At 43.9% G+C, this 23,002-nt stretch overlaps 1 long non-coding RNA gene across 2 annotated transcripts in view; it reads left to right on the top strand.

Moving 5' to 3' along the window:
- LOC115064029 overlaps positions 1-23,002 on the top strand; it is a 91,061-nt gene that overhangs the window by 24,447 nt on the left and 43,612 nt on the right. For both annotated transcript variants that reach the window (XR_003843877.1, XR_003843878.1), the window contains exon 2: positions 5,204-5,369. This is a non-coding gene — a long non-coding RNA (uncharacterized LOC115064029). The remainder of the gene's footprint in view (positions 1-5,203; positions 5,370-23,002) is intronic.

The raw sequence follows: 23,002 nt of genomic DNA on the forward strand, positions 1-23,002 counted from the left end.
CATAGCGATCTATCCATCTGCCTCTATAGGAATTGAAGATAGGTGCCAAAATGTTCTGCCGGCTACCTTTTGAGAACTGGGGGCTAGGGAGATGACTCTGGGTAAAGTACTTGCTGTGCATTCAGGAGATCCAGAGTTGGGATCCCTAGAACCCACATGAAAAGCCAGGTGGGTGTGGTAGCAATTCTTTAACCTTAGCAGGCTGGCAAAAGAGACACGGGATTACCCAAGCCAGCCAGGCAAGCTGAAGCAGTGAGCTTGGGGTTCAGCAAGAGACCCTGACTCAATATATCAGGTAGAAAGCAATCCAGGAAGACGGGCTGATATCAGTATCAGGTTTGACATGTGTACCTACCGCACATGCTCAAACATATGTGCACACACACACATGCATGCACTCACATATGCATACATTAAAGAAAGATTGTCAACCACAGTACCACACTAAAATAAACACTCCATAATTAAAATCTCTGTATAATCTCAGCTGTCAATGGTCCACCATTACATGTTCAAAGACATTGATTTCACAGATTCTGTTCAATAAGTCATTAAAATTTCCCCTATAATATTGCCTTTTCTGGGCTTATATTCTTGAGGAAGTCATCCGATTGAAAGCTTTCCAGTTAATTTGAAAATGCTTCACCCCTAAAATGTTTCTTAGTACTGAACTTGATTTTAAAAAATATATAACTTAATCTCTGATCTTGGAATATTTGAAAATCAAGGAGTAGATTTTTTAGACTAGGCAGAAGGTGCTATTTGACTCCTAAATAAGATAAGCAAATTGAATCACACTCCCCCCTCCCTTCATAGAGATAGTTTGAATTAACTTGTAACTACTTTGGTGGAATCAAATTCTAGTTATTTTTTTTTTCTTTTGCAAGAAAATAATGAAAATGAAGGTAATGAAATCTAAAGTTTCTGAATCTGGCAAATGCCAGCTAATCAAGAGACTTCATCTGTCGTGACTATTTTGAGCAACTGATCATTTCCATCAATCAACCGAGCAACCCTGATAAGCCAATCACCTTTTAATCGATGTTGAGCCCCTGAAAAGTTGCCATAGATACCAGAGTCTGCAGCCATCACAACAGAAGGGAAGGTTAGAATTCGAAGTGACAGGTGTATTCATCACATAGTTAACAAGCCTTTGAAGGGAAAGAGAGAGTTTGTCAGAGTCCTTAGGCTGGGTATAAAAGATTGCAAAGAACACTCAAACAATTCCCAAAGAGCACTTCAAAAGCAGAGGGGGGAAAGATCCGTTTTTCATTAGAAATGCAGGAAGATGTTTGCCTGAAATTCTAGCTTCAAGTCCCCAGTCCCTTGAAGTTGTGCTTGGCTGTCAGTTAGCAGGGGTCACCAATGAGTTATCTTAAAGAGTGAGCTTCCTTTTACCCTCCTTTCCAGTTTGCATTAGAAATAATAAACATAGCTGAGAACATGAGTCACTGGCTACTGGAATGTGCAATTCTGATTGCACTGTCTATAGTAAAAAAAAAAAATGTGGGGAAAAAAACCCCACCAACAATACAAGAAACATAACCAGTTGCTAGTGTTGGAATGAAAGAAGGTGGAATTATGTTCTGATTGTACATAAGCCAGTATATGGAACCAGTACACATATTGAATGCTCTGAATTTTGCAAATGGTTGAAAATGAAGGAGCAGATCCACTTCAGATGAGGAGAATTACTGTATTTAAATTGAATAGCATGTGGTTGAGCATTCTTTGCCAGCTGTGTCGAGTATGGCCTCATCTCCTCCATACACAATCAGCAATGGCACTGTGCATAAACAGAGACCTCATCCATCCTCAGGAGAGTACACTGGAGGAGGAGTCAGGAGACCAACATCCCCATCCTGGCACTCCATGCCATGCCCTCACTGTCGACACATGTTCACCTGGAGGGTGCAAAAGTGAGGATGTCCTTTTACCCAGTTGCTAAGAGTGTCCTCACTCTCTGATGTTCTTCGATGTCTAATGAGATTCATGCATAAGTGCACAGCTAGCTATGGTGCATGGGTCTCCATGTCTGTGTGTGTGTGTCTTGTCTCGTTTTCAGCTGTGCTCAGCTATGTCACATGTGTCTCAGGAAGCCCTGTGCACCGCTATGATTCCTGCTCATGAACTGCGTCTTAAAGTATGAGAACCATGGAAGCAAACTGGTTGAAACAGGTTGATCAGTGAGACAATGCATTTCCAAGTAAGGTCCCAGTGGACTTTAGTGCCCCATGTATGGTTGTATAGGTGACATGGGTCCCACGCGGAACTATCTGTTGCATAAGCAGTAGGTGCAGTTTCTTTCCTTGGCTTGCTTGGTCTGGGCAGAAGAATTCTGGCCTCAGTGGTCATTTGGCCAAGCCTTGTGTTTCTCCCCTTTTTAGTCCCTACAGGGGATCTTTATTTGGAATTTTGTAATGGTAAGATGAGCCGAAAGAATCAATGTTAGGGGATAAACTATTTACCAAACAGTTAATTTGATCTCATAGTTTATATGTATAATCCATATGTAAGTTAATAACTCAGTGTGGGTCTTTTCCTAACTACTTCTGATTTCTCCTCTGCCTCAGATCATGGCTCTGGTGGCTTACCACTCACTTGCATAGTTCTTAGTATGGCTTCTATTGTTCCACCACTTCAACCCTTCCCACCCTCTGCACAGCTAATAATCTTAATGCCTTGAAAAAAAAAATGTTTCAATGCCTCTCCAGTCTACATTTCTAATCTACTTTAATGGAATTGTGTTATAAATCTTATTCTGTTACTTGCATTTTTGTATTCAACAAGCAATTATAGTTCAGTTTTTATGGTACATGCCTTCATCTCTCTCATTTGATATTCATTTAGCAAAATAGTTGTTGGTAACATAGTATGTGATAGGAGCTCTTCTTAGCTAGACCAGGCAGTGGTGAATTACCCCAAAACAAGATCTCTGTTCTCATAGAAACCACATTCTACTTAAACTAGATAGACAGTAAATGAATAAACGCATAGTCATGTGACATATGATAGTGTTGTGGCCAATAATGAGTGACCCGCATATATACCAGTAGTCCTACAACAGTTGACAAAGAGTTGAAAAGTTCCCACTGGCTAATGGTGCTGTGGCCATTACAATGTCATAGCATGTCATATTATTCGTGCGTGTGGTGATGCTTGTGTAAGCAAACCTACTGTTCTTCCAGTCATGGAAAAGCATAGCAATGTAATTAGTTTCAGTACACAATACTTGGTGATGAATAGTTCTGTTACCGGCTTTTGTTTTCCTGTTCTACAGTTTCAATCACTGTTCCAGCATGGACACTTTGTACTTATATAACAAAAGTCTGCTGTAAGGCAGTCTGTTGTATTTTCCTGGCAACAGCTCATCCATCTTGTGTTTACAATTTCTTTTGATGGCCATCAAGAGGCCACATGAAGTGATTGACCTGCACTGTCTAGGCTTTTATAAGTACTCTACAATGTTTGCATAATGACGAAATAGCCTAGGGATGGATGCAGTTCTCAGGACAGACCCCTGTTGTTAAGCAATGCAATTGTCAACAAGGAAAGTTGGGAGAATGATCAAGGTTCTATGCAGAATAAAAGTTAAAGAGCGGCTGGTTTCTTGAGGTCTTATAGATATGGAGGTTGGTTTGGCCAGGTCCTTAGAGGCAGGTCACATTTGAGCTGTGTCTGAGGGGAGAACGATGTTCCAGACAGAGGGTACAGAAGTACAGCGTTAATTAAACAAACAAGCAAACAAACAAACAAACAAAAAAGATATGCATTTAAAAGCAAAAGAATGACCTGAGTGATTGGCGAATGGATGCCTTCAGCAGGAGGCACTGAGGACATTCTGATGGACTGCAAGCATCTTCCATCCTTATTGTCCCTCTCCCTTGTCCTTTTTCCAGACCAAAGGTGAGGGTATGAATGGGCAGAGGGCACAAGCCATGAAGCAGAGCCACTGAGTCTTTAAGTGTTCTTTCTCAACAGCAGTGGCTCCTTTTCCTTTCTTCCCAACAGACTCTGCTGCTGCTGCTGACGTTTCAGGCATGGCACTAAGCACCAGGGGTGTACTGCTCAGCTGTGTTCTGACCCCTCTGCAGCTCGTGTTCCCAGCTTCCCTCCTTTGCATTGCATGTGAGGGGATGCATCTCTCATGTCCCTCTCAATCCTTCCAGAAGCTTCCTGGCCACGGGAGAAGCACTGGACCGCCTTCTCTGTGTGCCCAACACGACACCACCTGCCTTTTTACTATCTTGCCTTTTCTTGGTCACTGATCAGACTTTCAATCTGCCAAAGGCTATTCAGAAGGATTTTTATTTTATTTAGTCTTTTACTGGGGCAATAAGAAACGTACAAATTAATAAGATGATATTTGCTAAAAAACAAAATTAGAAATCCAGCTGAGTTTCACAACATTAAGATGGGCTAATCACGGTTCCCCAAACTAAGAGTTCGCTGGGTGGAATATGTTTATGTTTTGCTGGCACAGAGGCAGTAACCTGATAAAAATAAGCAGTGTCCTGCTTCAGGGCAGGCTGTGCCTAGATGTTCATTTATGGGAGGGTTGTTTAGAAGACTCCGTACTTTCTCATGGATTCCAATCTGTAACTTTAAACAGAAACCACTTGCGAGGCCACGGTTTACCCGATATGCTGCCCCAGTTGCCCCTCGGAACTGTAAAACCTTGCCAAACCTCACAGAATCTCCATTCCCAGCTCTGTTCCCCCAGCAGTTAATCTGTTTCATTGTCAGATCTTGTCCCACTTAAGCAAGCCACCCTGATACCCACTGTACTCTCCACCGTATGGCTATCTATACGAGACTGTTGTTTGCTAGTGGGAGTGACTGTGGCTCTCTCCTGTCACTCAACAATGGTTCCTGGGACCAGAATGAGTCCAGAGTCTCAACGCAGGGTCTGAAGTGTGTGAGGCTTCTCTCTCAGCTTCTAAGCATCCCTGTCTGTCACCTTGCTCTTTGTCACTTCTCTGAGGTCTTCCCTCCTCTCCTTGTCTGCCTGAAAATTGTCTCTCCTTTTTCAGCATTTACTCGAGGTGTTGTAGATTCCCCAATCACTTCCCATGGCGGGGAGTCCGTTGCTTCTTCTGTAATATTATCGCAGGGTCCTATGAGCATCTGTTTATGTGCTTCTCCAGCGGGATGCTGAGCTTCTTGGCATCAGAAACTGCATCTTCCTCCTTTGTGTTTCTAGATGCACAGTGAAGGCGGGCAGCCTGCAATTGTATAGATGGTGTGTTATGGCCTGGTGCTGGGACCAGGACTGAGAATGAGGAAGACCCTTCCTTCTGACATGGAGATCCACATGGGCATCTGAAGGGGCAAGACCTGAGGTGGGGGCTTTGGGTTGAAAAGTATTGGTAAGTCTTTATATCACTAAGTGTTTGTGAGTATTTGTGTGTGTATGTATGTGTACATGTATTTGTATATGCGTATGTATAGGTGTGTGTTTTTGTATGTGTTTATTTGTATATATATATGTGTATATGTGTGTTCGTGTATATATATATATATATATATATATATGTATATGTGTCTGTGTATGTGTTTTTATATGTGTATGTATGTGTGTGTGTTTGTGTATCTATGTGTGTATGTGTGTATCTGTGTGTCTGTGAGTATGGATGTGTTTAGAGGCTGTGTCCTAGGATTTGTGTTGGGAGTACTAAGGGAAATAAGCCTGCAAAGTCAAGCTGAAGTCTCAAATGCCAGACTAAAGCATTTTTATTACTCTCAGTACCATAGGGAATGCCAAGTGTTATTTGAACCCGGAAATGACATAATCCTAAAGCTACTCACACAGGATCAACACAGTCCAAGGTGCTTTAGAGCACCAATTGGCCCATTGTATCTAGGTTGATGTAGGAGAGAGTGCAGGCAGGAAGTGAGATTGAGAATGACAGGGATAGCTCTGGAACGAATGAATAGAAATTAGCATGCTGGAGTGCCAGAAGGACATGAGCAACAAAGTTTGCCCCAGCTCTCAGGCTCAAGCATCAGACATGCCTTGAAGTATCTTCTCAGTGGTTGTGTCTTTGGGTCAATCAGAGTTCTGCTAGGGTAAGTCCGATGCTATAGGTACAAAGAAATCAAGAGGAAGGAGGATTGAGCTAAGATTTCCAGCAGTGAAAGAAGCTGGACTCTCCCACCTACCATGGGTGACTCTTTCTCCCAAGGTAGAATTGAGATTTGGTTTTTCTATTGATGCTAACAAAGTCATGATCAGCAGAGCTCCTCTACTCAAATTCACCTCTGGGCATGAGCTCAACAGCCTAATTAGGTACAAAGTGTATGTTTCAACTACTCAGAAGAGGGTAATGGAAGCTGATTGGTTCTTGGGGCTCTACCTTGTTGATTGAACAGCCTTGGTGACATATATACAACATCTATACCCAGAGGCCAAACAGGGCAACCTCTTGTCCAGGGTTTGGAGTGGAATCCTTACCTGTTATTAAATATATCCAAGACCTAATTGCTGATAGATAGATTGCTATCACTGATTTTGTGTGTGTGTGTGTGTGTGTGTGCTCGTTCATGCACACATATGTGCAGAAGCCAGAGGTTGACATTGGTGTCTTCCTTAGTCACACTTTATCTTATTTCTTTGAGAGAAGGTCTCTCACTGAACCTGGAGTTTGTTTTCTAGTATTGGGGTCACAGGCATACACTGTTATACTCACAGTTTTTTTTTTTTTTTTTAAACAGGAGTTTCCAGCTAATGCTTATGTGGTAGGCACTTCACTGATTAAGCCATCTCCCCAATTCTTAATACACACACACACACACACACACACACACACACACACACACACACACACTTTAGAGAGGCATCACATTGGCTTCCTATTTCCATTGAGCTATGAGGGGCAATACTATACACTCTTAGATTCTGAATCATTCTATTGCTCTTCTTGTGCCTTTTTGGTGCCAGTTTCATGTAGATGTCCTGACAGGGTCTTTCCCAGTGACAGTGCCTACTACTGGTTCTCTGGCAGTAAGGTCTGAGATACCTCAGAAGGCCACTTGACACTCCAGCATGTGTTGCCTGGGAGTAGAATGAATTTTTGTTCCTCTCCTTCTCTCCCCTAACTTCCCTGTTCACTCTACTCTGTCATCTCTTGCTTTCCTTTTACCTTTTTGAAACAGGGTCTCATTCTATAGCTCAGGCTATCCCAGATCTTACTATGTCTCAGATCAGGTCAGCCTGGACTTTATGGTAATCTTTCTGCCTCTGCCTCCCGAGTGTTGGGATTACAGATATGAGCCACTATGTCCAAGCTGAAAGGTCTACATTTAAGAGATCCAATTTCTCCATCCACTCAAGGCCTCTCTACTCTCTGTCCAAGGTCCATGCTTTTGGCTCCAGGCTTTCTTTCCACACTATCTCCTGTTTTGCTACAAGTAGTATACAATGTTCATGGAACATGATGCCCCCAGAAGGGTAAAGATTTTTCCTTTGGCTTGTGTAAGAGTGGAAAAAATGGCTAACAGAAGCCAAGCCAGGTAATGTTCTGTTGCTCCTTAGGCATACTTGGCCCCTGGGTTCTGATCAGTTGTACATGGTGACAGGCCTGCTGTGCCCTCAGCAGAGTGGATTGGAGAAAGATCAAGGGTAGGGAAGATGGATTGTCTGAGAGGAGCTATCGTCAGTGAACCCAAGTGGCAGGTTAGAATACTCATTTCTAAAGTGTGGTCTCTGGACTGTTAGCCCGAGTATCACTATGGATCAGGGTGAGAATGCACTTGGGGGGCCTTATCCTGTAGAAGCCACACTCAGAGCCTCTGAAGGCAAGACTCAAAAACCATATTTTGATAACTCCTCTAGTGGATGCCAGGGGAAGTTGGAAGATTCTGTGGTTTGGGTGACTGGCCCAACGACTCAAAGTTGGTTGCTTAGTTGAACCATCTGGGGAGATTTTAGGAACCCCGGCATTTGGAGTTTAAGCGACACCCCAGTACAATTGAACTGAAACCTCAGAAGGTGAGCCCTAGACCACAATTTTAAAACATTGCTATTGTTATGTGGGATAGGAGTGCCTACATAAACTAAGTATGGAAGGTAAAGCATAACTTGTGGTATTGGTTCTATCTTTAAACGGGTTCTGAGGCAAATGTCTTCAGCTACCTTTCCACCTCGACAACCCCTGGGTGTTTTTTGTTTGTTTATTTATTTGTTTTTGTTTTAAGCTTCTCGCATAATTTCAATGTGCTATAAAAGCTGAAGATCCCTGGGCTAGAACCTGTGAGAGAGAGCATCAGAGGTCTGAAAGTATTTATACTGGATCCAATCTTGCCCTCTTCTCCTTCCTTCCTCCTCTCTCCAAAAGCATACAGCAGGATGCTTCCAAGAACTTTAAGAACACTGCCACTGTAGAGCCGTGCGTTTCCAGTACACATCTGTGTTAATGTGAATATGTTAATAACTTTTCCTCTTCCCCCTTTTTCTGAAGTGTGTAGGTCACTCTATCCAATTTTCACCTGGCTTGGACCAAGCTTTTAGGAGCTGAGTAAGAACACTGGGGTATTTGGAATTCGACCCAATGGCCATCTAGAGAATTCCCCACATCATCTCCGTAGAGACTTTTCTGCAACTACTTTGGCTTTCATCTGAGATAGTCTTGGGAATTACTACATAAATTTGACCCAAAGGGGAGAGAAAAATCACGTTATTACTCGGCCTTCTGAGTTCTTCTCTATTCTACAATGGGTTTTAGAAGACAAAATAAAGTAAGATAAAACAACAAATAAAAAAAGAAACAGAAAACCAAGAGAGGTTTCTGCATCTAAAATAGAAAGTGTGTGGGTCCTGAGGCCATGCTCTGAAATGGTCGTGCCTTGCATGGCTTTTGAAATCTCAGGTTGTTTGTTCATCGTGGGCTTTAACAGTGCCTCTTCCAGATCTGGCAAGTCAGGCCTAGTGAGGGTTAACTGGGCCCCAAATCACACAGCAAATTAGCTGCAGAATCCATACTAGAAACCCAATCTCCTAACACCCGCTTGGGGGCCCCACCCTCCACGATCACGCTTCCTCTTATATTTAATACTCTCTTGCCAACACAGGATTTATTCCATCCTCCCCTCCCCCAAGGCCTTTATTTTTATTAAGGAAATGTCTGTTTTATTTTTTAAGTGGCTGATAGCCCTCATCAATTAGGAAATTGAGATGGTTTCGAGGATGCATTAAGTCGTTTTTATATATGCTGGAAAATGAGTCCGTAAAAGTCTAATGCGGGGTAATGAGATGTCAGAAGTCACGGAAAGGAGAGGATCGGTGTATAATCACGGAGCCTCTGATGCATGCTCTGGAATTTTCCAGGATTTTTGGAGTGCTTTCATTGTTTATGTTTTATTGGTTGTATCAAAAATGACATGTAAAACCCAAATACCCATATTTTTCCATTTGGGTCCATGACTCAGAACATGGCGAATCTTTCTAGAGCCTTTTAACCATTTACCACACCTTTAATGGGAAAAAAGGTTCAAACTGCTTTTATTTACTTTTTTCACGTGTTTTATATTTTCTGGGCTTTTCAGTGGCAGCTGTAAAAAGGGCTTTTCATGTGCTCATTTAGTTCAGTAATTTGTCTAAGTTGAGGCCGTTTCTCTCTTTTCTAATGCCTGCCCAGCTGTCACTGTTGCCTGCTAAAGTGATTTTTCTCTATTATGTTGTCACCTTACACTCCCAGAGGGTCTTATCCTGCAGGCCTCACATGCATGGAACTTGCATTAAAGTCATTGGAAGCTTTAAGTTGTAAGAATGTGGGTTTGGGGCCCAGGGAAAGGAGCCTGACTGCTTTTAAAACGGTGGGCTATGGAGTGGTGACCTGTACTGTGGTCAGCATGCCGGATTCTGGCTTATCTCTCATCTCCCAAGGGACCTTACAGCTCTGATATGACCCACGACTGGAAGACTTTGGTGGCTGACTTTTCATCCATCCCAAGGGTGGCTGACCAGAGTATCATATTCCAAAGCCTATTCCTTCTACTGTGATGGTGCCAGTCAAAGATGCTATCAAAAGCTGCAGAACAGAGGGGCAAGGGGGAGCAGGGGACACATTGTATTTGATTCAATGTTTGCTTTTTGTTTGGATCCAACACATGTGAAGGAAGACTCTTGGCTTGGTCTGTGTACAGAGGGCCTGGATTTTGCAATTATGTGATGTTTTCTCCCAGTGGTTTGGTTCTGTTTGCTTCCAGCTCCAAAGTGTGTGTTTAATTGATCTCCCGTGAACAGATAAGGACAAAGAGGTCCTTGGGCTTCAATATTCCATCTTTTATCATTTTATTAGATTTCTTATTTTTTAAGCATTGAAAGTGCTACATCCTTCAGATGGCCTCCAGCAATATCCAAGGCCTCTCTGAGACCATTCTCAGACCTCAGAGAGAAGGCATAGCAGGGTGGCCAGCATCACCTGGCCAAGGATGCCTGGGGACCTGGGGGGCCAGAAACTCAGGATTGGCTAAAAGGGGAAAAAGTCTTTTTCATGGAGTAGGGTTCTCTGAGCCATGAGAACATGGGCTACCTCTCTGTACACGATCTGAAATTTGGGCAGAGAGTGAGTGAGCTTTGTCCCTTGTGATTCTAGGAGGACTGAGTACAATCAGTGGGTCAGTTTATAACCCAGGCAATATTTCCAGCTTCTTCATGTAGCTTTGTTTCCAGGGGTCCCCATGTGGTAGAAGGTAGCTCAAGGGATGGGACTGAGCCAGGCACAACCTCCATATAAGTACTGACTCCACAGTTCAAGGGCTACAGGTGGCCCAGGAGGCCGGAGGAAACGCACAGAAGTCTTGTTTAGAGGCGTGGTGGTCTGAATGAGAATGGGACCCATAGGCTCATGTGTTTGAAGGCACAGTCACCAGGGAAGAGTACTACTTGGAAGGAAGGAGATGCGGTTTTGTTGGAAGAAGTGTGTCGCTTGGGGTGGGCTCTGAGGTTTCCAAAAGCCCAAGCCCGTCAGCCCTGATGTCTCTTTCCTTTCCGCTGCCTGTAGATTCAGATACTTCTCCATCACCATGTCTGCCTGCCTACCACCACGTCATGCTCCTCACCATGACAACAATAAGTCAGCTTTGGAAACCATAAGCAAGTCCCAGTTAAATGCTTTTCTTTATAATCCCAGCACTTGGGAGGCAGAGGCAGGCGAATTTCTGAGTTTGAGGCCAGCCTGGTCCACAGAGTGAGTTCTAGGACAGCCAGGGCTACACAGAGAAACCCTGTCTCAAAAAAAAAAAAAAAAAGAAAAGAAAAGAAAAGAAAAGAAAAGAGTTGCTGGGGTTGTGATGTCTTCAGAGCAATGGAATACTGACTAAGACAAGAGGTGTCGAGAGACCACATGACTTTATAAAATAACCAAGGGGTATTTTACAGAAAGGCTGCTATGATGTGAGAGCAAATGAGACCTCTGGCTTTAAAATGTGGACGCTGCTGTGGAGTGGCAGACCCATTTTTGAATAGTCTACAGGAAAGGGACTCCCCTAGAAGGAAGAGTGGTGGTAGAGAGAAAACCCAAGAAGCCCCAGGTATGTCTAATGGTCACCCATTCCTCCTCTGACCCTATGTTTAAGCCGCTGCCCGAGACCAGACCTGGTACATGGCTGGGCTCCCATCTCTACGTGCTCACATGTGTCTAACCACTCTTCAAACCCAATGCCTTCCCAGAGGCAAACTTGATTTGCTGGTTGGATATTTAGTTGTGTTTCCAGAGCTACCGACCTTGAACTTGCTGTTCCTAAGGGATCTTTACCACTATGGGTTTTGCTTCTGTACTGATTTATTGTAGATAGGTAGGTGTCCTCGGTGTCACCTCAGGACACCAGTACACTCATATCCGCCTGAGCCTCTGAGAGGAGTCACAGGACGATTCTTGATCGAATTCATAGGAAACTAAGGATTGTATAACAGATATTAGTTTCAAAATCAGAAGGAAAAAACCTACAACAAAAGAAATCCACAAACAAGTGGATAGCTTCTCATTTTGAAGTTTATGTCACAGAATAATAAGTCATTTACACTGTGGATCTGTTTCATCTCTATACTTCTAGAGATGATATAAGAGTCAAATATTTTATATATATGTGATATATTTAAACATTATATAACTCATGTCTTGATGTATACTTGTGTTAGATGCATATATAGCCTGTAGATGCATATAAACATCTTATACATTGAGGCTGGAGAGATGGCTTAATGGTTAAGAGCACTGGCTGCTTCCAGAGGGCCCAGTTTTGATTCTGAACACCCATATGGTGGCTCACAGTTGTGTGTAAGTTCAATTGAGGAGAATCTTTCTGTCCTCCTTGGGCATCAAGTACTCAGATGATATGCATACATATATGTAGGCAAAACATTCATACACATAAAATAATAAAAACAAATAAAAAACCTTGTTTTATAAATATTTAAAAAATGAAGTATATGTGTACTTGACATTATTACTTTTTAAAGATTTATTAATTTTTATTTTCTGTTTGTGTGACTGAATATATATATTTATATAATACATATATGTATATATACATATATATGTATATATGTGTGTGTATATAAATACACACACACGCACACACACACACACACACACACACACTAAGAACCGTTGGGCTGGATTTAGAGGAGGTTGTGAGCCACCTGATATGGGTGCTGGGAACTGAACCCAGGTCCTCTGCAAGAGCAGCATGTGCTCTTAACCTCTGTGCCAGCTCTCCAGCCCTGGGATTACTATTTTTGAACTAACGTAATTCCTAAGATCCCTGTTGGGGCTTGATTCTGTTGATACATGCTTCTAACGGTGTTTAAGTTTTGAGTGGCAAGCACTAGGGCAGAACGGCTTTATTTGTGTAGACTGCCCCTGCCCATCCTGAGCCAAATGAAAGCAACAACAATCACATAGGAAGCCCCACTGTTTCTGACTGCAAGAGAAAAGTAAGGCATCAGCTGGAAAGGGGACAGTGACCTTCAGTTTTACCCCCTCTCTCCCCATCTCCTTTTGTGACCGAGAAACAACAATAATAAATTCTCTCCCCTTGTCTATTTTGAGGCCGAGATTTGAAGTGTGCTGTATGGCTTTGGCTTGTCCTGGGCCAATCCACTCCACTGGTAGTGATGAATGAACCCTTGATGCCCATTAGCATAAGTGAGTGTTGCTGTGCAAACTCTGATGGGGTCCTAATCAGTGCTGATTCTCCCCTTGGCTTTGCATTTTGGCGGGTGCATCCAGGTGCTCTCCCAGATGTGCAAGGGAGAGAATGCTGCACCCCACCCCCACCCCCCTCCCGCACCCACCTCAGCTGCAGACTGGTTCATGCCTGACTGAGAACCACTCAAGTGTTCTCTGAGCCATGCACCCTGCTGCATCTAATAAGCCCCCCTCTCCACAAGCCTTGCTCTGGGGGAAGCAGACCTAAGTGTATCGTGGGAGAGCCCTGTGCAGAAAAGGCAGAAACTTGCGGTCTGGAATCTTTAAGACAGAGCAGATCTGCAGGCCAGGCAGGTACCATAGACAAAGCTCCACTGTTTAGCCTTCTTTTTTCCTACAGAGGGGGTCCTTGCACCATGTTGCTTAGCTCCTTCTCTGGCAGTGGGTGGGCTCATGAATGAGTGGGTTTGCGGGCATGTCTGTAGATGTTGGGTGGAGAGAGTAAGAGAAACAAAGACTCCACATGTTAAGGCAGAAAGGGATTGGAATTACCCAAGGTTTGCAAATGTCTGCAGGGCATCAAGTGCAGGTTGGCCAGACAGCATCCAGGCCTCAGGATATCTGGGGCTAAATGGGATGAGAAACTCAGTGAATTTCTGGGGTCTTCTGGGAGTGACTTAAAGTTTCTGAGTCTCAGGGTCCTGAGATGCAGCAGGTAATGCTTCTCCTACAGACTGTTGCTGACAGTGGAAGCTTCCGGCATCAGCTCTCAGTCGGTGGTTTATAAAATGCACTGCAAAGTGGCGAGGCGAGCTGTGGTCTCTCTCAAAGCGTAGGCCGCAGAACCTCTGTGTCAGAATTATCTTTGGGGTTCATTTGAACAACCTCTGAAGGACTCCCAAGCTTCAGCATGCATATCCCAGGAGAAGCCACTGAGATGCCCTGCCCCAGGATTTTGTCTCAGTTTGTGAGTCACGCAGTTCAGAGTGTAGTGAAAGTCCGTTATCATTTTGGAATGTCCACCCAAGACTGCCTTCAGCCTTGTTCACTGGGTCCCCTGAGCACCCCAGTGCCTCTTCTTGAGGTCTGTAGCTCTCTCTTCCTTTAGTTCTAAAAGTCTCTCAATGTTTTCCCAGGAATTCTCTTTTGGGTTTAAGTCAGTCCCAAATCTCAGTGGATAGAAGGTTTAAGTTCTGGCCTAGGACCCCTGGGGTTTAGTTAAACTTGGCTTGAGTTAGCAACCATGCCTCCTACTTTGAGCAAGACAGGAGACCCAGTGGAGTCTCTGTGGAAGTCCTTCCTAATGGAGTGTCGCTTTCCTCGGATGTGCGAATTGTCGGAGAAGTGCACATTGCCTTTGTGTACGCTTGGGCTGGCAGAATTAGAGGCTGAGACCACAAGTTCTGGAACCATTTCACCAGCTCTTCTTCCTGGTTTTGCTGCTTTCTAGCTGTGTGGCTTCTGAGGCCACTCTATGATTCAGTTTCTTTCATCAAATGGGAATTTTGAAAATACGTTTTTGTGTCACATTATAGAGATTAAATAAGACATTTAATATGCTAAAAATGGTCCTTGGAATATAGTAGATGCTCAATAAATTTTATCTATCTATCTATCTATCTATCTATCTATCTATCTATCTATCTATCTATCATCTATCTATTTAATACATTTCCATCCATCATCCATCCATCTATCCATCATCCATCCACCATCACTTTTATCACCATTCTGGTACTGAACACCCTTCTATGATCACCAAGTAAGAAAACTCAGATGAAAATTCTAAAGCTTGTTTGGCAGGAAAGTAAAAAACCTTTTAACATACAATCAAAGAATGAGCTGCCATTTGCTGGCAGCCCATGGAGATGTACGAATGGCAGACTTCTCTGCTGGAGTAAACATTTCTTCCTACTATAGGCTCCAAACTAGACTTCCTTTCCAAAGGAGATGGGTTTCCAACCAAGATATCGCTTAGCTGTTGGGGTTGCAACGATAGCAGAGCAAACATGGCCAAGAAGAGGAATTGTATCACAGAACATGGTATGAGTGTCTGTGTGTAAGCATTCATGTGCACGTTCATGCGTGTGTGGATGTGGGAGTGCGTGTACATATGTGCATGTGTTTCTCCAGAGGACTACCTTATGTGTCTTTTTAAAAATTATTACCATTTTGTTAGATATGGTCTCTCACTGGCCTAGGACTCACTAAGTAGGCTAAGCTCTCCACACCGTCCCACAGGTTACTTGTTCCGGAAGCATGTGTGTACCACCAAATCCATATGTATATGTATATGTATATGCATATGTATTTGTATATGCATATGTATTTGTATATGTATATGTATATGTATATGTATATGTATATGTGTATATGTTCCTGGATCAAAGGTCCTCATGCTTGAGAGGGAAGTACTTTACAGATGGACTGATCTCTGCATCGTCCACATGAAATCATTTTCTATTATTATACTTCATATTTTAGGTAAGATTTTAGGCTCACAGGAAAAGTGAACATTAGATACATATTTCCCATATATGCCTTACCCCACAAAGGAAGCCTCCCCAGGTATGAGGAGACAGCATATTCAAGTAGTATATTTGTATCAATAAGTGAATTTTTATTATCACTGTTATTATTACTATGGACTAGTATCCTAAGTCCATAGTTAACATTCAGGTTCATTTTCGGTACTGTATATTCCTGATGCTCTGGCCATTTGGAAGCCATGTACAATATATGTTTATGTAATACACAGTATAGAGTTCAGGCACTCTAGGTTCCTGAGGATTTTGTTTATTTGGAGTCTGTGGAACAGGCTTGCAGCATAGAGCTGTCCTGTTTGTAAGGGAAGCGGCAGGCACTGATGGGTTTGGGACACCCCGAGGGCATGAGGATAGAAGATCGATGGCATGTGTGCACCATGACATCTATGTAAAACATGTCTGCCTGCCCAGAGATGAAAAACTGCTCACCTTGGCACAACAGGCGTGATATTCATTTGGAGGCTGGATTCTAAGAAAGATAAATCCTACTGTCACTGCACAAAGAGATAAGAAAGACCACACGACAGTTTCCCATTGATAAAAGATTCTGTCTGTATTTTAAAGGAATTTACTTTCTTCCCCTTTTCTGATACCCGCATGAGTTAAGACACAGATGTGCTATCTTTCATGTCTTTGTCAGAACGTGTTATTACGGTGGTGGCACGGACTCAATTGCTTCATTTAGGGAGCTAAAGTGAGCCGCAAGCTGCGCATGAGCCAGGGCCTCCAGAGGTAAGAAGCTTCCCCAGGAAGCAGCCCTGCCCTGGAGGGAATGAAAAAGAACTCGGCTGTGACTGGATAGCTGCATGCTAAGAGTTCGGACATTACACTTTCACTGATGACTAGGATGGTTGTGGACCCCCCCCCCCAACCACCCCAGGGACACCACATACCGTAAGTCTTAGAAAGTAAGCAGCACTTTAGTCAAGTGCCACAGGGTGACATCGCAACGGAAAAGTCGAAAGGCTGCCAGAGGATCAGAGATCCAACTTAGCAGCATCCCGTCTGCGAGGCATGGCTGTGAAGGTGGAAGTCCTCTCCTCTCCCAGATCTAATGCTGCCCCAGCCAGCCTCATCCTTTCAGAGCATCTTAAGGAAAGACGTTTCTCAGCTTCATCTCATTCATAACTAGACTTGCCAAGGACAAGAGGATATACTGACCACTTGGTATCAATGTCCAAATGTGCCTATACATATATATATATATATATATATATATATATATATATATATATATATGTGTGTGTGTGTGTGTGTTTGCATGTGTATATACACATATATGATAAACATAGTTGAATATGCATATATACACATATGTACATATAAACATAATATGCAGACATATATATGACAAGCACATTTAAATACCAATACCCAGTGGTCAATATATCCTCTCTATATACAGACACAGACACACACAGACACACACACANTATATATATATATATATATATATATATATATATATATATAGAGAGAGAGAGAGAGAGAGAGAGAGAGAGAGAAGGGGAGAGAGAAAGAGACAAGAGCTCATGTAGCCCAGGCTGGCCTCAAATTTGCTACATAGCTGAAGACGACCTTGAACTTCTGACCCTCTCGTCTCTTCTCCCCTAGTCCTGGGATTATAGGCGTGTGTTCCCTTGCCTGGTTTATACAGTGCTAGGGATCAAATTTAGGACTCTTTGCATGATAGGCAAGTGCTCTGCCAGCTAAGCTACACTGTCGGGCCTTGTTGTTGACTATAAATAAATCCCCTTATCAAACTGAAGAAGCAGGAACATGCATTCCTATTTTAAAGGATCAGTAACCAAGTCTCGGTATGCCTCCTGCCTGACTGAGTTGCTCATATCAACCCTACAATATATACGGTCCCTCCCACCTTCTCTTCTCGAGTCTTGCTATTACCCATGGACGGGAAAAGTCTACTTTCCCTCTTCTTGAAATTAGGTAAGATTTCATAGTTGCCTCCAGGAACACAATGTGGTAGAGGCAGTCTGCATGGTTACTCAGGTGGCTGTAAAGGTGACACAGAGTCTGTCATCCCCACCTGCTGGCCTTCTTCCTTGGAACCCAGTTATGCTGTGAGGAATACTTCATGGAAGGACAACATGGAGAGGAGGCAGGTCTCCTCACAGTGAGCCAGCATCAGCTGCTAGAACTGGGAGGGACCAGAACTCCATAAGACTCTAGCTCCCAGCCTTGAGTCTTTGGGTACACACAGAGATGCTAAGACAAGTCGTCCTTGTTATTTCTTCTGGGTCTCTGGACCACAGATGGCAAGGTTGCTAACAAAAGATATCTTTAGCCCACAAGTTTTGTATTAATTTTCGGTACAGATAATAGTAATATTTTACCCTTCCGTGTCTTACTTTTCTCATCTTGAAATGGGAATAACAGCAGACATTGTTCTGTGTGTAGTCAACACAGGATTTGATGTGCACAATTACTCAGTGTCCTTCCTGAGAAATTGTATCTACTATTTGCATAATACTTTCTATGGGCAGAGTATTGCCCTGTGGACCTTACATGTAACACCTTTAAGTCACCACAATACCCTAAATAACCTAAATATGTGGGTATTACTTGAATACTTTGTATGGAGATAAAAAGGACATAGTTTGAAATTAGTCATTTAGAAAGGGTGACTTCACATTTAACATGCTGTGCAAGCATTTTCTCTATTTGCTCCCCAAACATTTCATTACTCCTGAGCACTACTTTGAAGACACGCTTACGTGACGTGACACGACTTAGCTGCGGTCAGACATAACACACTTGGGTTCCAGGCTCTGCATTGCCCACGGCCCCTGAGTCCAACTGCTGGGTTGAAGTGACCTGCCCACAGTTACACAGCTAGGATGTAGCAGGCCCTGGACAGCTGTTCCCATGGATTATGCATTTTATGCTGGGTTGAAACTTAGAATGAAAATTTCAGTCATGCTCCCCAAATGGGTGGAGCTCTTCCCAACACGGATTACCCATGCCCACCATCTTCCTTAGATTAGCTGTACCTACCGTCAAGAGACCACCCTGATGGGCTTCGTTGACTGGTGATATTCCCTCATAGAAGCAGTAGGTAGGGAGGGTCATTGGACCCACACCTCAGGTGCCTGCGGCTCTCAGCCTTTACTGTGCAGTTTTGTCCTGATTGCATGCTCCTGAAGGTGCTAGGGCATAGTCTCTGAGGGTGGTTAACTGAGGAGGGACTTCATCTGTAGAGCTGTAGGGAAGCCTTCACCTCTCCTAGGTGAAGATGTTCCAGCACTGCTGCTTTGGAGGTTACCCATGTTCCTGCCCCTCACCCACACATGCTATGAAGGGAAGCCCAGAAAACTCATTGGTTCCCAAGGTAAACTTTGGTTGGTTGCTCAGGCTTTGTAAGAAATGGGGCAGATGTTATCCCCTGCCCAAGGCAAAATGGCTCCATGAGTCCCCAGTGTGTAATTTTTCTCTCTTGTGGTCTACTAAATATTTGAGTAATGATTTTTTTTTTCTAGAACCACCCAGTCGGTTTCCTGAAGAACCATGTAGCTGCGAACACTTGACCTATAGAGAGGCCCTCAACCCTAGAAACACCAGGGTACACTGCCCTTATGAGACTCAGCAGAGACAGGACTGACTGACCCATCTGTCACCCTGCCTTTCCTTCCTGCATCACACTGACTAAAAGCGAGAAACCTTACATATGTGGGAGACAGACTCAAGGCTCTGTGAGTGAGGAGGTTGGAGCTGTTAGGGCTCTATTGGGGGACATAGTTTAAAACTGGTTCAGACTGGTATACGTGGGCAGGAGGCTGCTTCTGTGGGCCCAGGAACCCTCTCCAGAGGTAAAATGCCAAGGGTTGAGAAGGGTGGGCAGGCAAGAGCTTGGCTGGGAGAGGCAAGGGGCGTTCTTGCCACCTGGGCATTGGGATAGTCAGGTGGATGCTTGGTTTCTTGCTGCTTTGGGCCTTAGACACCAAATACACCACAGGTGGCAGGGAACAGAACACCTGGGTCCTAGGGAAAGGTGTTGAGTGCTAAGAGGAATCTTCAGGGCACTGTCAGTGTTGAGCCGTCACCAGCAGAGCATGTGCCGAGCACTTCAGCTCTTTCCAGCAGTCACTAATCTGTACACACCTTCCAGCTGCAGTGCCCAGGAGAGGAAAGGATGCAGGCCTTGGATTCAGTTACATCCTGGTCTGAGGCCTGACTAAGGTGTTTATTAGTGTATGCTAAATCCACTGCCTCCCCGAGTCTCAATTTCCCTATGTGTGTCATGGGACCAATACCCTTTATGGCTTTTAATTTATTTTACTATTGTGTGGCATATGCGTGTTTGTATGTTTTGTTGCACATATGCCATTGTATGCAAAGATGTGCATGTGTGTACATGTGTATATTGTGACTGGAGGCAAGCATTTGTTTTTTTTTTTTCCTTAGTTTTCCACTTTGTTTTTTTAAATTAAATTGTATTATTCACTTTTTTGGTGGTGATGGTATGTATGTTATGTACATAGATCATAGTCAGAGAACGACTCTGGGGAGTTGATACTTTCTTGCCACTTTGACATGGGCTCTAGTGATCAAACTCAGGTCGCCAGGTATGTGTGCCAAGCACACTTACCCATGGAGCCAAATCCACTGGCTCATACTACCTGAGTTATTGAGACAGTGTGTCTTAATGACACTGGAGCTTACTGCTCTGGCTAGAGTGGCTGCCCAGTGAGTTCCAGGGATCCTCCTGACTCTGTTCCCCACCTCCAACCTGGGATTACAGTTAGAAGCCGCCATGCACAGATTCTGCTGGGGTTACTGGGAATCCAAACTCAGGTCCTCTGTCTTGCACAACAAGCGCTTTGCCAATGTAGCCATCTCCTTAGCTTGCTTAAGAAAAACAAAGAGTGTGCAAAATGTCTATAACACACACTCAGCACAGGTCAGCATGGCTTACTGGTATAAGAGGGTGGAGGATATCTAATTAAGCCTAGATATTAATCACCAACCGGAACTTTAACCTTGACCTTCCCAGAATCCTCTTTGAGCAGCTGAACCAGGCATGCGCTTACTGTCTATTACTCAGTTCTCACAAACATTTGGTTCAAAGATTTGAGTCAACTTTAGTGTTTTATTCTGGTGGCAATTAGCAGTTCCTAAGTCACATTATAAATCCAGTTTACATGTGCCACATTGAGACAGGGCTGGCATTACAAAACTTAATTCTGGCAGGTAACCATTGCAGTCACCCAGTGGAGCTGCAATCTGGTAATGGAAAAGTGTTTCATTTTAACTATGAAATTTAACACAAAGAATACAGCTGCTCCGCCGCGCACTGACAGTGTATGTTAATTTGATTTATAGACATGCAATGTACCGTGCCTAATATCCAATGCTGGAAGACTTCAGTAAGCCTAATACCAGCATCATAAATGAGAGGCGACCATTATGGGTTAGCTTCACATGTGTGAGCACACCTCCTCCTAGTAGAGGAAGTAGCAGAGCCACTCTGAACAAGAGAAACAAGAAGGAATGCTCGACTGTGTGGTGGGTGAGGGCTGGGCTTTCTCACACAGGCTGCAGCTTGTCTGGAGGTAGTTCTTGGGCTCCATACCATGTGTCTAGCCACTGGCACATTTACAACCGTCTTCTCAAGAAAATCTGGTCTGTGAAGAGGGAACTGGCTTAGGGCTCCCATTTGCTTTAAGGTGTGAATGCCTTGGAGACCATATTTCGGTTTTCCATGAAGGCAAAGAGGAAAGAGACCCCCTGCTCTCTGAGGTCATCAGGAGTTCTGAGAAGCAAATTCCCACTTAGATTAATGCCCATGTGGAATGTGCATGACATCAGCAAACAAACAAACAAAACACCTCTGTGGGATGTGTGCTGTGTGTAGGCTGAGTACACTCTGTGTTGTATGGATACAGAAGTGTTATGCAACTGTGTGTTGTCTGTGTTGTGCATGCTCTACATATGTGGTGTGTCTGTTCCTATTGGATTCATCAGCAATGGCCGATGCTCACATTCACTTTGGACTTTTCGGAGACCTAGATTAACCTGGGCACTTTCCCTTGTCCATGTTGCTTTGGCTCCAGTGTGCCAAGTCCCCTATAGGATCACGTATTTGACCACTTGGCCCCTAGCTGTTGGTACTGTTTGTGGAGGCTCTGAACCTTTTGGACTTGGGGCATCATGGGTAGATGTAAGATTGTAGGGTTGTGCTTTGAAGGTTGTAGGCTTGTCTCATATCAGTCCAGCTCTCTGCTTCCTAGCTGGGGACCTGATGGAATCAGCTGCCCTGCCCCTGTGTTCCTGCAGCCATAACCTGCAGTGGTCCTTGCTGTGTGTTGTCCTTGCTGTTATGAACTGTGGTCTTCCAAACCATGAGCAAGACTGAATCCCTTCCCATTCTTCATATCTGTTGTGTCTAATAGCTCTATGATATTCTCTTTGGTTCTGCTCCATGACCAAAGCATATGGTCTTCTACTTATATGACTATCATGATTTCCAGATAGTGGATAACAACAGTTTGAAAGTGGCTAGAGCTTCCCATTTTTTTTGGTACAGGAAAGGGGTCTGGTTGGCATGTCTGTATATCCATTTTAGCCTTTCCTTAGGGCCCCGCAAGGGGTCTGGCATGGACACCACCAGAATGGGAACTCAGTTGCCAGTACCAATTCTCTAACAGCCCTCTCCCACAGGGTGCACCTCCCATAGCCCAGGGTATCTCCTGCTGGGTGTCTTGTGATCCTGCACTGGTATCTCCTTGTCTTTGCTCTTGTCCTGTGCTCTTCACCCTGATCTTTGTTTCCAGGCTGTTGTATCTGAACTCTTCTGATCGTGTGGGGAATTATGTCTTTTCCTGTATATACATCACCTGTCATAGGTAGGCTCCATGCTGCTGCCTGTTGGTGGCTTCCATCTCTGTGTTTGTATAGGGAAGCATCCAGGGTCACCTGGCAGTTAGGAGGTGAGAGAAGAATCATGACAAGGTAAACCTGACTGGTACCTCTTCTCTGTCTCCTGTCACTTTAGACCAATGACAACCTTTTGACTATATTATCTGCTGCTTCAGTTTTGCCTCACAGAACTCATGAATGTCTTTTTGTGGGGGGGGGCATCCTCTAAATCAGAGTTATAAGGGGAAGGAAATTCTGGGAAGAGCCATTCCCAGAACAACCAAGTTGATTGGGTAGAGGCTTGAATCTGGGGAATGGAATGGGAGTGTTATGAGATGTGATCTCAGCACAGAAGCAAAGGGCTATGAATCTTTCAAAAGACACATACCACACACACACACACACACACACACACACACACACACACAC

The sequence above is a fragment of the Mus pahari genome, chromosome 5 (genome assembly GCF_900095145.1).
Source record: "Mus pahari chromosome 5, PAHARI_EIJ_v1.1, whole genome shotgun sequence".
NCBI classification, from domain to species: domain Eukaryota; kingdom Metazoa; phylum Chordata; class Mammalia; order Rodentia; family Muridae; genus Mus; species Mus pahari.